This window comes from Nycticebus coucang, chromosome 17 (assembly GCF_027406575.1).
Source record: "Nycticebus coucang isolate mNycCou1 chromosome 17, mNycCou1.pri, whole genome shotgun sequence".
In the NCBI taxonomy this organism is placed as follows: Eukaryota; Metazoa; Chordata; class Mammalia; order Primates; family Lorisidae; genus Nycticebus; species Nycticebus coucang.
In genome coordinates, this window is record NC_069796.1 from 59,032,706 (window position 1) to 59,048,269 (window position 15,564).

Below are 15,564 nucleotides of genomic sequence, written 5' to 3' on the forward strand. Positions count from 1 at the left end.
ATTTTGCCTTGCAATAGCCTACACTGAATGCATTTTTCTTGAAAGATGGATGTGAACAAAAGCAAAATTAACAAGAAAAATCTTCATGTTTCCTGAATGGTGTGTACAAGTATGAGCTACCTGCTCTTAGTATAGCTTCACATAAAGTGTAAGTTGTGAAAAACATTTGACTCAGGTGCAAAATTAAGGGAGTAGCAAACTCAGTAATCAAATAATATCTGAATGCAATATCTTTTTTTTTTTTTTTTGAGACGGAGTCTCATTTTGTCACCCTAAGGAGAGTGCTCATAGCAACCTCCAACTCTTGGGCCCAAGTGATTCTCTTGCCTCAGTCTCTCAAGTAGCTGCCACAACACCCAGCTATTTTTAGAGACCGGGTCTTGCTCTCGCTCAGGCTGGTCTCGAACTCCTAAGCTCAGGCAATTCACCTGCGTCAGCCTCCCAGAGTGCTAGGATCAGGCATGAGGCCCGAATGCAATATTTTAAAAAATAAAAATTAAGGACAAAATCCATGAGGGAAAAATATTACAATTTTTTTTTTTTGCAGTTTTTGGCCTGGGCTGGGTTTGAACCCACCACCTCTGGCACATGGGGCTGGCGCCCTACCCCTTTGAGCCACAGGCGCCACCCACAATTTTTTTTTTTTTAATACAGGGTTTTGCTCTATTGTCCAGGCTAGAGTGCAATGGCATGATCATAGCTCATTGTAACCTTAGTGCCTTGGCCAAGCAGTCCTCTCTCCTCAGCTCCCTGAATATCTGGGACTATAGGCACATACCCTCATGCCCCAGCTAATTTTACTTTTTCCTAGGGATGGTGGGGTCTTGCTATATTGCTCAGGCTTGTTTTGAATTCTTGGCCTAAAGTGATCCTCCATCCTCCTGCCTTGGCCTCTCGAAGTCCTAGGATTATGGGTGTGAGCCACTGTCTGGCTATTTTATTTTATTTTCCTTTTTAAAACTTTACTAGAGTAAGGAAGTACAAATTGAATTTCATTACACGTATATATTGTATAGTGTTGAAGTCTGGGCTTTGGTGTACCTATCACTGGATTAGTAGTTCACATACCACCATTTAAAGATGGAAGGCCCTTCCATGCAACTCTGGCATTCAGAGACCAGAATTATTTTTCTGAAGGCCTGAGTGGCAATACCCTCTGAGACAAGTTTTTAGAGTTTAATAATGTGTTCATTTTCTAAAAATTCATTCATACATCCAAAATTTATTGCTCACCTACTGAATGCCAGCCACTGTCCCAGGTGCTACAGATACAGTGGTGCCATCTATTATAAGCCCCGGTGCCACTTCTCTGCAGTTATCTGAGAAAGTCTTTACCTACTTGGTTCCACCCTGCTTCAGGTCCAAGATGAACTTCTTTTAAAACTTTGGGCCTTTGACAGAAACAGATTTTATTAATTTAGATCTTTACATGCGCCTTTACCCTATCTAGACTCCAGCCTATGACTTGCACAGGATTTGGCTGTCTTCTTTATAAGTCTTTTTGCCTTGTCTTCTGTCATCTCTGACATCTAATTCCAATTTGTCCTTCAACATTTATTAACAGGTGCTGAGAAAACCTCCCGTTCAATCAGGGAGGATCAGAGTGGAAAAGATCTGAGATTCAGCAGCTCTGAGTTCAATCAGTCTGATGGATCTCGGGCAAATCACCTTTCTTCTCAGTAAAATGAGAATTTCAAGTGAAAGCAATGGACTCTAAGTCACAGAAATGCTTTCCAGGTGTCCCCCAAGGCAAAAAAGAGCCAAACTTGTGGGGTATCAGGCCGCTCACCCTAAGCACCCTTCCCTTCATCTTTTTTGTTTACTAGGTTTCACTTAAAATTTCTTATTTTAAAAAAAATTTTAAACAGGATGTGGCAAAACATTAACAACCACTGAATTGTATGTCTCCAAATTTCTTTGAGATCTGACCTTGATTAGTTCTATCAGTATTTGCCTATGTATGTATTTTTTATTACATACAAATTAGAGATGGCAATCTCACAGATTTCAAAGAACGTTCCAAGATTCATGTCTGCAGTAGGGGGACCTTTTCTTCCCAGGGGCTGAAATAAATTGCTGTGTAATTCCATAACCAGTCTACTTTATAAATAGACTTTATAAGAGCACTTTTAGGTTAACAGCAAAATTGAGCTGAAAGTGGAGAGTTCCCATATACTCCCCCCATGCATACTCACAGAATCCCAGTTCACATCCCATACACCGCCAACATCAATGCGTACCACAGTGGTGCATTTCACGTTGATGAATTAACACTGACACATCATTAGCACCTAAAGTTCGCACTAGCATTCACTCTCGGTATTGCACACTCTATGAGTTTTGACAAATATATGATGACATGGTGTCCACCATTATACATGTAATATCACAGAGAATAGTTTCACTGCCCTAAAAATCTCTTATGCTCTAGGGAAGTCATCCTTCCCTCCCACCAAATCTGAAAATCACTGATGTTTTTACTGTCTCCATAGTTTGACCTTTTCTATCTAGAATTATACAGTAAATAGCCTTTTCTGATGGGCTTCTTTCACTTAGTAATATGCATTCAGGGGTTATCCATTTTTTTGTGTGGCTTCACCACTCATTTCTTTTTATCACTGAATAATGTTTCATTGTCTGGATGTATCATGGTTCATCCATTCACCTCCTGAAGGACATCTTGGTTGCTTCTAAGTTTTAGCATTGTGAATAAAACTGCTGTAAATATCCATATTTCAGTTTTTTTGTTGTTGCTGTTTGTTTGTTTTTTGAGACAAAGTCTCACTGTCACCCTCAGTAGAGTGCAGTGGTGTCACAGCTAACAGCAACTTCAAACTCTTGGGCTTAAATGATCCTCTTGCCTCAGCCTCCCAGGTAGCTGGGACTACAGGCGCCTGCCACAACGCCCAGCTATTTTTTTTTTTTTTTGCCATTGTTGTTTTACCTGGCCCAGGCTGGGTTTGAACCCACCAGCCTCTGTGTATGTAGCCAGCACCCTACCCACTGAGCTACAGGCACCGCCACATGTGTAAGTTTTTATGTGGACATAAAACTCATTTGGGTAAAACCAAGGAACATGAGTGTTGGATCATATAGCAAGAGTATGTTTAAATTTTTAAGAAACTACCAAAGTGTCTTCCAAAGTGACTATACCATTTTTCATTCCCATCAGCAATGAATGAGAGTTCCTGTTTTTCCATATCCTAGTTCGTTGTGGTCAGTCATTTAGATTTTAGTCATTCTAATAGGCTTATATCGACATCTCGTTGTGGTTCAACATCTGGATGTTCATGTTGTTGAACATCTTTTCATATGTTTATTTGCCATCTGTGTATCTTCTGTATAAAATTTTTAATTTGAAATATTTGTAGATGTACTTGTAAGAAATAATGTAGAGAAATCTCTTGTACACCTTACCCAGTTTTTTCCAATGGTAATACCTTATAAAACTATACAATATCACAACCAGGATTTTGACATAAACAGAGTTAAGACAAATTCTATCTATAAAAGGGACCCTCAGGATGCCATTCTATATTACAACCACTTCCCTCTTGTCCCCAACTCTTCTTAACCCCTGGCAACCACTAATTTGTTTTCCATTTATATACTTCTTCTGTTTCAAGGGTGTTATATAAATGGAATCAATGAACTATGTTATTTTGGGGGGATGGCTCTTTATAGTCAGTATAGTTCTCTGGAGATTCATTGGAGATTCATATAGGTAGTTGCATTAAAAAGTAGTGTATTTTTTTATTTCTGAGTAGTATTCCATGGTATAGCTGTACCATAGGGTATTTTTGTTTTTTATTTTTTAATTCAAATTATATGAGGGTACAGATTTTTAGGTTACATTGTTCTCACTTCCATGGTAAAGTTCCATTTATAAAAGAGCCCCTCACCCAGAGGGCGTGTTACACACCCTCACATGTGCACATTAGGTGAGATCCCGCCTCGTGCCCTCCCTCCTTCTGCCTCCTTCTGGGAGGGGGGTGGTACTCTCCCCTCCCTCCTTCTTCTCTCCCTCCTCCCTCATCCCCCATACTAGACTATATTTGTGTTTTATACTTCAGCATTTAATTGTTTATGTATTGGTTTCATATTAGCATGGGGTACACTGGATATTTATTTTTACATTCTTGTGATACTTTACTAACAATAATATATTACAACTCCATCCAGGTAAATATAAAAGATGTAATGTCTCCACCTTTTTAATGGCTGAATAGTATTACTCAGGTATACATGGTATACATATGCCACAGTTTGTTGATCCATTCATGGGTTGATGGGCATTTAGGTTACTCCCACGACTTGGCAATTATGAATTGAGCCACAATAAACATTCTGGTGCAAATGTCTTTGTGGTAAAATGATTTTTGTTCTTCTGGGTAGATACTTAGTAATGGGATTACAGGGTCAAATGGAAGGTCTACTTTTAGATCTTTAAGGATTCTCCACACTTCTCTCCAAAAAGGCTGTAATAGTTTGCAATCCCACCAGCAGTGTAGAAGTGTTTCCTTCTCTCCACATCCACACCAGCATCTGGTTACCATAGATTTTTTTGACCGTTGAAAGACATCTGTGTGGTTTCCAGTGTGTGACTATACAAAGCCTCTATAAACATTTGTACAGAGGGTTTTATGTGAATATAAGTCTTCATTTATCTGGAATAAATGCCCAGGGGTGCAACTGCTGAGAACTGTGGTAGTTGCATTTTAGTTTTTAAGCAACTATCAAACTGTTTTTCTGAATAGCTGTATAACTTCACCTACCACACTAGCAAGGTATGAGTAATATAGTTTCTCTGGATCTACATCAGCGTTGGTGCTGTTACTATTTATTACATTACTTTTATCTTAATCATTTTGATAGGTGTAAAGTATTGTGGTTTTAATTTTCATTTCCTTAATGGCTGATGAAGCTGAATATCCTCTCATGGATTTATTTATTATCTGTGTATCCTGCAATAAAAATCTCTCTTTGTATCTTTTGCTCATTTCCTGATTGGTTTGTTTGTTTTTTTAATGTTGAGTTTTGAAATTTCCTTCTATATTATAGATACTAGTCCTTTGTGAGTTATGGGGTTTGCAAATATTTTCTTTAGTTTTTAGCTTGTATTTATTCTTTTATAAGGGTCACTTAAAGAGTTAAAAAAAAATTTTATTTTGATGAAGTCTAATTTATCAATTTGTCCTTTATGGACAATGCTTTTTGTGTTAAGTCTAAATCTTAGTCCAAATCCCAACGATCATACATATATATCCTATATTTTTCTGTATAACTTTACATGCCCCACTAGCAAGGTATGAGTATGGTTTACACTTCATTTAAATAAGTCTATGATCAATTTCAAATTCACTATCTTACTTTAAATTTATTTTTTCTTTTAAAGACACAAAAGGGGGCGAGTTTACTTTTTAAAAACATAGGGTAAGACTAGGTCAAGGTTTATTGTTTTGCTTATGGATGCCTGGTTGCTCCAGCTATCTTTCTTCTATTAAATTCCTTTTGCACCTTTATAAAAATATCTACCATCCATGTTCTTGTGGATCTATTTCTGGATACTCTGCTGTGTTCCATTCAGCCATCTGTTTTATCCCTCCACACATATCACACAGTCTTGATTACTAAACATATGTAATTAGTCCTGCAATTAGGTAGACTGATTCTCCTTACTTTATTCTTCTCTTTCATAATCATTCTGTTTCCATTCCTTGCAATTTTAGAATAACCTTGTTTATATCTACGAACTACATTGCTGGGATTTTTTATAGAAATCATGTTAAACCCATATATTAATTTGGGGAAAACTGGCATTTTTACTACATTGAGACTTCCAATCCATGAAACTAATATGTTTCCCCATTTACTTACATCTTCTTTAATTTTTTTTTTCTCAGCGTTATGTAGATTTCAGCATTTAAGTCTAGGACAAGTTTTGTCTTTTTTTAGATTTACACATATATACTTCTTTTGGCACAATTGTAAATGGCATTGTATTTCTAATTTTGGTGTCTATGTGTTCATTGCTTGTATGTGGAAACAATTGATTTTGTATTTTGCGAGCATGTTGAACTCAATTTATTAGTTCTAGGAACTATTTTGTAGATACCTTAGGGTTTTCTACATAGATAATCATGCTATCTACAAATAAGGGTAATTTTATTTCTTCTTTTCTAATCTATATGCATTTTATTTTACCTTCCTGTCTATTGCACTTCCTAAAACTGTATGTTGAATAAGAGTGCTGAGTGTAGGTATCCTTGCCTTGTTCCTGACCTTGGAAGGAAAACATTCAGTCTTTAATTATTAAGTATAATGTTAGCTCTAAGGTTTTTATGGGTCCTCTTTAGCAAATTGAAGAAGTTCTCTCTAATGTTATTTGCATAAGAGTTTTTATCATGAATGGTGTTGAATTTTGTCACATACTTTTCTACATCAATTGATATGATGTATCATGAGATTTTCCTTCTGTAACTTCTTAATATGGTGGTTTATACTGATTACTGGGGAATGTTGAAGCAACCTTGCATCTCTGGAATAAACTCTACTTATTTGTGATGTGCAATTCCTTTTATAAATTGTTGAATTTTATGTGCTAGGTTTTACTTGTTATTTTGTTTTTGTTTTTGGTTTTTTTTGGAGACAGAGTCTCACTCTGTTGCCCTGGGTAGAGTGCTATGGTGTCATAGCTCACAGCAACCTCAAACTCCTGGGCTCAATCCTCTTACCTCAGTCTCCCAAGTAGCTGGGACCAGAGGCACCCACCACAAAGCTTGACTTATTTTTTCTATTTGTTATAGAGATGGGGTCCCATCATGGGTCCCATCTTTTGGGTCCCATCTTTCTCAGGCTGATCTCAAACTCCTGAGCTCAAGCAATCCACCCACCTCAGCCTCCCAGAGGGCTAAGATTACAGGCATGAGTCACTGCACCTGATGTATTTCCTAATATTTTGTTTAAAATTTGTAAGTCCATATTCATGAGAGATGTTGGTCTGTTTTCTAGTTTTATACTATCTTTGGTTTTGATATAGGTTAATACTACCTTCATAATATGAATTAAGAATTGTCTTCTTCTCTATATTCTGGAAGAGATTGTATAGAATTGGTATTAATTCTTCTTCAAAGAGATGGTGAAATTCTCAATTGAAACTGTGTTGACCTAGAGATTTCTTTCAGTAGAATTTTTAAGTTATGATATCACTGTCTTCAATAGTTTGGTATAGGTCAATTGAAATTATCTGTTTCCTATTGGGTAAGTCATGGTAATCCATGTTGCTTGAGGAATTAGTCCATTTCATCAAAGTTGTCAAATTTGTGTTTCTAGAGTTGTTTGCAGTACCCCTTATTATCCTTTTAATGTTTTCAGGGTCTGTAGTAATATTGCTAGTTTTCATCTGTGATATTGGTAATTTTGTGTCTTTTCTCTTTCATCTTTGACAATTTTGCTGTGGTTTGTCAATTGTATTGACCCGTCCAAAGAATTAGCTCTTTGTTTCATTTATTTTTTCTATTGTTTTAAATTTCATTGATTTTTGCCCTTACTATTTTATTCTTTCCATAAGCTTAGGTTTATTTTGTTTGCTTTGGGTTTATTTTTCTCTTCTTTTTCTAGATTTTTGAGGTAAGGGTGTAAACTGATTGCTGATGTGGCACCTTTTGTCTTTTTTAGTGTATGCAAATACTACTATAAATTCCCTCTTCATAGTATGTGAGTTGTGTCTCTCAAATTTGGTATGATTTCCACTTTTATTCAATGTATTTCTAATTTCCCTTCAGACTTCCTTTTTGACCCATAGATTAGTTAGAAATCTTATTGTTTAGATTCTGAGGCTTGGAATTTCCTGTTACCTTTCTGTTATTGATTTCTAGTTCGATTCCATTGTGGTAGATAATGGATTAAAAGTTCAGTGGTTGGGTTCAACATAGAAAATTATGTTTTCTTTTTCTTTCTTTCTTTTCTATTCTTTTCTTTTTTTGAAAGAGAGAATCTCACTTTGTAGCCCTCCGTAGAGTGCGTGGCATCACAGCTCACAGCAACCTTCAACTCTTGGGCTTAAGCAATTCTCTTGCTTCAGCCTCCCGAGTAGGTGGGACTACAGGTGCCGCCACAATACCCAGCTATTTTTTGTAGCAGTTGCCACTGCAGTTTTAGCTGGCTAGAACCAGGTTCGAACCTGCCACCCTTGGTATATGGGGCTGGTGCCCTACCCACTGAGCCACAGGCACTGCCCAGAAAATGATGTTTTCAACAAAGAAAAACATCATCATAAGAAAACATAGTCTCTATGATTTCAATTCTTTTAAAGTTACTGCAGTTCATTTTATGTCTCAGGATATGGTTCTAGCATCTTGGTGTACATTCTTTGGTAACTTGAAGAGAATATGTATTCAGCTGTTGATTAATGTAGTTTTCTATAAACTTTGATTAAACCCTGTGGGTTGATAGTGTTATTGATATTTTCTGTGTACTGCCAATTTTCTCTCTAGTTGTTCTTTAAATAGTTGAGAGAGAGGGGTATGGAAGTCTTCAGTTACAACTGTGGTTTATTTTTTACTTCTAGTTCTATCAGTTTTTGCTTCACATATTTTGCAGCTCTTTTGCTTGGTTAATATACTTCTCATATTTCTATGTCTTCCTTTTAATATCACTTTTAGCATTATATAATATGCCTTTCTGTCTGTGGTAATTTTCTTTGCTCTGAAATGTACCTTATATTAAGATAGCCATTTCTGCTTTCCTTTGATTAATGTTTACATAATATATCTTTTTCATTTTTTTACTCTCACTTTCTGTATATGATTACATTTGTAGTGAGGTTTTTTTTTTTTTTGTAGATAAGCTTTTTAGTCCACTCTGCCAATATTTGTATTTTAATTGTTATATTTATACCATTTACATTTATTGTGATTACTAATATGATTATATATACCATTTTGGTTTTTGTTTTGTCTTTTCTATGTTTTTTGTTTCTATTTTCTTTTTCCAGCTGTCCTGTGGGTTACATGCACAGTTTTTTCAGAATTCTGTTTTGATATATCTACGGTGTTGTTGAGTATATCTCCTTTTTAGCTTAATTTTTAGTGACTGCTTTAGGTATTATATTATATATACATAACTTTTCACAGTCTACTCATGTAACCATTTTACCATTTTGAGTGAAATATACAAAACATACCTCCCTTTATGTCCATTATGTCCCTTTATTCCCTCATATTTTAAGGGATATCTAAGTAGTCTTAGATATTTTCTTTATAAACATTTGGAATCAATCAGTATAATTTTTACTTCACCTATCAAATAAAATTCAGAAAACACAAAAAAAGAAAAATCTTTTGTATTTTCCCATATTTTTGCTTACTGTGTTATTTCTTCCTTCATCAACTTCCAAGATCCTCCGCCTTTCTCATAAATCATTTTCCTATTGTTTGGAGAACTTCTTTTAGCAATTCTTTCAGGATGAGTCTTCTGGTGGCAATTTTTTTTCTTCAGCTAAGAATGTTTTGATTTCCTCTCTATTCCTGTAGATTAATTTTCTAGGCATGAGATTCTGGTTTTAGGTATTTGAAAAACATCATTCCACTTTCTTCTGTCCTCCATTGGTTTCTAATGAGAATTCTACTGTCATTGAAATTACTTTCTCCAATAGTTATGGTGTTATTTTTCTCTGGCTTATTTCAAAACTTTTTTTGTTTTCACGGTTTTATTATGATTTGTCTTGGTGTGGATTTCAGTGTTCACTCAACTTTTTGAACTTGTAGGTTTATTTCTTTTGCCAAATTTCCGAGTTTTTAATCATTATTTCTTCAGCCTCACCCTTTCCTCTCTCCTTCCAGGACTCTGATGACACAGCTTTGCTGTATTGCTTCTATCCATTATTTCTTCAGCCTCACCCTTTCCTCTCTCCTTCCAGGACTCTGATGACACAATGTTAGATCTTTTGTTACGGTCTCACAAGTCCCCAAGGCTCTGTTCATTTTTTTCACAGTCAGATTTCTCCTTGTTGTTCTGATTGGTTAGTTTCTTTTGTTCTCTCAGTTCGCTGATTCTTTCCTTTTTCTCCTCCATTCTGATGTTGAGCTCAACCACTGTACTTTTTAGTCCAGATATTATAAATTCAGTTATAAAATTCCCATTTGGTTCTTCTTTTCATCCCCTATTTCTTTGCTTAAGCATTCTTTTTCTTTGAAGAGGATTTCTATTTTTTTATTTGTTTCAAACATATTATTAATTCCCTTCTCATGAATACTTTAAGTCTTTGTCAAAGAATTCTAATATCTCTGACATCTTGCTATTGTCACTGAAGGGAGCGAAAGCTCTTGTCCCCCAAAGGTCCACTGAAAAATAACTGACATGACACAGATTGATTAATAGGAGGAAAAAATACAGATTTATTTTATTAAGTGTGTATATACAGGAACTCTCAGAATGAAGATTCAATTCTTTAGTGAGGTTCAGAGGTTTTAAGAGAATGGAGGCTTGCCAGCACCTGTAATCCCGGCATTCTGGGAGGCCAAGGCAAATGAATCACTTAAGCTCAGGAGTTGAAGACCAGCCGAGCAAGAGCAAGACCATCTCTATTAAAAATATAAAAAAATAGTCAGGTGTTATGTTTGGTGCCTGTATTCTCAGCTACTCAGAAGGCTGAGGCAGGAGGATCCTTGAACCCAAGAGATTGAGGTTGCTGTGAATCAGACTGATAGCACAGCACTCTAGTGTGGGAAACAGAATAAGAATCTGTCTCAACAATAATAACAAAAGAAAAAGAATAGGGACCTAGGAGCCGAAAAATAGGTTTTGAGAGGGAGAGAGGAAAAGGCTTCACAAGCTAGCAAAGATGGGCTTGTTATATAAATTAAACCTTGTAGGTAGCAGCCCTCAGAGAGAACAGATGGTATTTCAGACCTTAGTATTTTCTATATTAAGAAAGGAAAGACCTTGCTGCATTCTTTACAGATGTAGATCTGCTGCCACCACCACCAAGAGACAGCTTTGCTGTATTGCTTCTATCAATGAGACTCATGGCAGCCATTGTAAAATATGTCAAAGAAATATATTTTGGGGGGAAATATTTCTGATTTTCTTAGTCACCTATAAATTATCTTTATTCATTTGATTTTTAGTTAAAGTCTGGATGAATTCTAGTATTATGCTAAGAGACTCTGGATCTTTTTTAAACCTACTTTTGATGTGCCCAAGCTTCTTGTGATACTACTCCAACAGGGGATGGGAGGAGGGGCACTACCTTGTTACTTTTGTTAAAGTCCAGCTTCCCTACTTGGCCCCCAGAAGTGGGCTTCCCATTACTACTGGGCAAGGGTGGGAGTTCCAGTTCCTGATATGGTCTCCACTGACATAGGGAAGGGGAAGAAGGGCTTTATTTAGTACTACTTGTTGGGATGAAAGTCAAAAATCCTAGCTCCTTACTTGGTATTCTCTGATGGCACCCAGTGGGGGTGTTGGAAAACTTGTTATAGGTTCATGAGGATGTTACTCTAGACTCTCACTTGGCTTTTGCTATTATGGGAAAGGGTCAGGCCACAGTTTTTTTCCTGTGGTGTTTGACTAAAGTAGAGTAGTTATTGTCTAAAAGTTTTTGTTTTTGTTTTTGTTTTTTTGCTGCCTCTCTCCTGGTCCTTTTGCTAGAGATACCAGGTCTCTGTAGGGACTTTTTCTTTTTTGGGATTGCCAGCTTCTTCAGCTCCAAGTCTATCATTTATGAAGACACACACACACATACCAGGGTACTAACCATCAGGTTGTTCCTTACTTCCTGAGGTTCCTAGCTGGTTTGTCTTGTTCTCTTCAACTCTCAAGTCTTCTGACTATATATAACACACACATATATGCACTCTGGCTTATTTCAAAATATATGTGTATGTATATATATATATATATATATACACATATATATAAAATATCCAAGGTCTTCAGTTGTACTGACCCAGAGGAATAGGGAAAAACATGTCTACCCCATCTTTCTGAAAGCAGTAAGCAATGAATTATGAAGGCAATCAATTGAATATATGTTTTCTTTTTTATTTTGATATGTTTTAAATTTTCTAAGATAGATTTTTTTACAATAAGCAAATATGCCTACTTTTAAAATTATTTCAATTCAAATTTGTATATACTACATTATGCCCTTCCTGGTCCTTGTCTAGCCCTGAGTCCCCCACTCAGGGCTAGACAAGAACCCTCTACTTTTCTAGGCCTGGGTAAGCTCAGAAATCAGTCTCAAGCCCAGACCCCCATCTCTAAGCACAAACAGATTCTCAAACAGGTTTGAAAAAGAATGTGTAGACCCTCTAGACCCAAAACAAAGCCTGTCCATTATCTCATCTGGGCTGCCTCTCCTAGAACAGAGAAGTATGCCTCAGGGGAGACCACATTCCTCTGCACTATGGCAGTTTTGAAATGGCAGTTTTGAAATTAATTTCTGTCCAAGCCCCTGGCACCAAACAGTTGTGACCTATTCCAGACATATATCCATCTCCCCCAAACCCCTGCCTATAGCATAGGAAAAGCAGTATATAAACCCCCACAGAAGACCCAAACAGACTTCCCAGTGGGTTCTTACCTTGGGCTTGCTGAAAAGTCTTATTTTTCCCCCCTTATTTATCTATCTATCTATCTCTATCTATATATACAAATTCTGTTCTGTTGCTTACTCAGTGGTCCATGGGTTCCTTCTTTGAATCTCTGGGACCAAGGACCTGGAAGAGAGAAGTTCCAGATAAACACTGGCTATCAACCCTTTTCACAGAGTAGAGTCTAAAGGAGGTGACCCCTTCAGCATATTACACTGATACAATGTCCCAGGTTGTATTCTCTAAGAAGCAGATTTTGAGATGGCTTTTTGTGGGAAAGATGTTTATTAAAGGGTGCCCTTACTTAGGTCTGGCACCTATGGAAGGGAAGAGGGCAAAAGTAGGAATACACAGTGGGAGAAGGTGAGCTTCGATGAAGACTCAGGAAAGCTGGAGCTGGAACATCCCTTTGAGAATTGGTCTGTCAGGCTAAGATGACCTAACCTTCACACACTACATTATTCAGTCCTTGATGTGGGCTCTGGGAAGAGCATTACTTTGGGTGAAAGAATTCTCTGCAGCTGACACAATTTCCAAACTCACTGCCAGCTAAAAGCTGTTAGTGGGCGGGCCACATTCTCAGCAACTAGGATCACATGTCCTTCATTTGAGGACTATCTGGGTAGTCCATCAACATGTCCACCTCCCATGGATATTTCTAATGAAGAAGCATCTTTGAAAACATCCCCTCTAATCTCATTTTATAGATCCTGCAGCAAAAGATAGGAAGTAACGTAAGGTCACATTTCTTTTTTCTTTTTCTTTTTTCAAGAGAAGGATGTTGAAGAAATAAGGCCACATATTAATGAACACCTTCCCAAATATTTCTTCTCACAGCAAATGCAGTGACCTTTACAAAGAACAAATTTGATCAAGTCACTCCCCAACTTAAAATGTTTCAATGGCTTCCCATTACTCTGAAGACAGAAGTCAAGTCCTTTATATGGACCTCAAAGTTTTACATAGCCTGTCTCCTGCTGTTCTCTCCAGCATCTCTTCTTTCATTTTGCCCTCCAGTCACAATGGCCTGCCTTCAATATTTTAAGGCACCTTGCTTCCTCTCATAGCAATGGCTTCTTCTGGTTGAAAGACCCCACCCCAACGTGACAATACTATAAGTGATTTTATGTTGCAGTTAGCAAAATATCCCTTTTCATCACTGTACTTAAGTGTGTATATCATACTTTAAGTTTGGGAGACTAGTTAGTTATCAACCATTCATTGCCCCGTTGTACTTTAGCAGCAGAATTTCTACCATGGTGATGAATAATGCTATTACAAATATTGGCTTTTCTTCTGCACAGCTACCAAAATCATCAACAGATCAAATAGATCTGCAAGCTATACATCCAATGAGGGACTAATAACCTGAATTGACAAAGAACTCAAACAAATCAATGAGAAGAAAAACACCCCATTAAAAAGTGAGTAAAAGACATGAACAGAAGCTTTTCAAAAGAAGATAGATAAGTGGCCAATAAACATATGAAAAAACACTCAAAGTTACTAATCATCAGGGAAATGAAAATTAGAACCACAACAAGATTTCACCTTACCCCCGTTAGATGGATGCTGGGGTGGATGCAGAGAAAAAGGAACACTATCCACTGTTGGTGGGATTGCACTTTAGTACAACCTCTGTTGTTTGATCTAGCAGTCTCACTATTGGATAGTTATCTAAGGGAAGAGAAGTCATTTTGACAGAAAGACACCTGAATTTGAATGTTTATTGCAGCAAAAGTCACCATTGCAAAGATGTGGAATCAACCCAAGTACCCATCAATTCTTGAGCAGATTAACAAATTATAGTATACATATGTGTGTGTGTATACTTGCACGGAGTACTACTCAGCCATAAAAAATGGATGAATTAATGCCTTTTGCAACAATCTGGATAGAACCATACCATTATCCTTTGCCTAGGTAGGCAAAAATCTACCTGATGCATCCAATGAACACTACTTAAGAAATAGAATAATTCCTACTCTGTCATATATTTAGATATATACTATAGTTTATCAATATATTTAAACATTTCCATGTTTCTAGCCCTGCTCAAGCATTATAAAAGGAATCCATATAACCAAAAACATTTGTATCCCTATAATACTTCGAAATTAAAAAGGAAAACATACTGACTTTTATCTGATGGGACATTAACTTGATGCTCCAATCGTTATCTCCCTCTGGAAGAAGAGGGCTGATGATTTGAAATACTTAGGTATGTAAGTATATGTCTCTTGATGAAGTATTAAGATAGAAAAAGGAACTGCAGAGAAAGTGCGAGGCAGAGCACATTGTGTTGGGCAAGTCCCCACCTCCACTTTACTTCAGTGGCATTTGTGGAAATTTGGGGTCTGCTCAGTGAGTGCCCTGCATGGTGGATAAACTATGTTTGTATTGAAGAAACACTTCAAGAAGGGAGTGCTGCAGAGGTAGGTGCATAAAACAAAATTAGGAGAAGGAAAAAGCTAAAGCCATGGCCTATGCAATGATGAGATTAAGCTGTTTGCAGCTAAACTGACTCAGCCTCTGGCATACCTGTTTGGGAATCCAGGCCAAAGACTTTGAAAAGTGTTCCCCTTTAGTACTCTGCTCTCCACCACATTTCCGGGAGGCCCACTCAGATCTTTAAGAACATGTCTTTCTTTCTCTCCTTCTACCCGTGCCCACTGTTTCAAGAGTCAACACCCAGGGCATCCTAATTCCCGGAGTTTTATCTATTGGTCTTTACCAAAAATCACAAGGTGGGATTTTCCAACCACCCACTAGAGCAACTGAGAAGGGCTTCTCTGATACTGCCAAGCTACCACTCCTCCCTGAATACCTCATTTTTCACTTCCTTTACCTCTCCTATAGACATTTGCTTTTCAAAGAAGGTACCTAAGTTTTCCTGGAAACCTAACTTAGATAATGTTGATGCAGAGGCCAAGGAACAAAGACTTGCAAGGCTGGGCAGGTGCCCCAC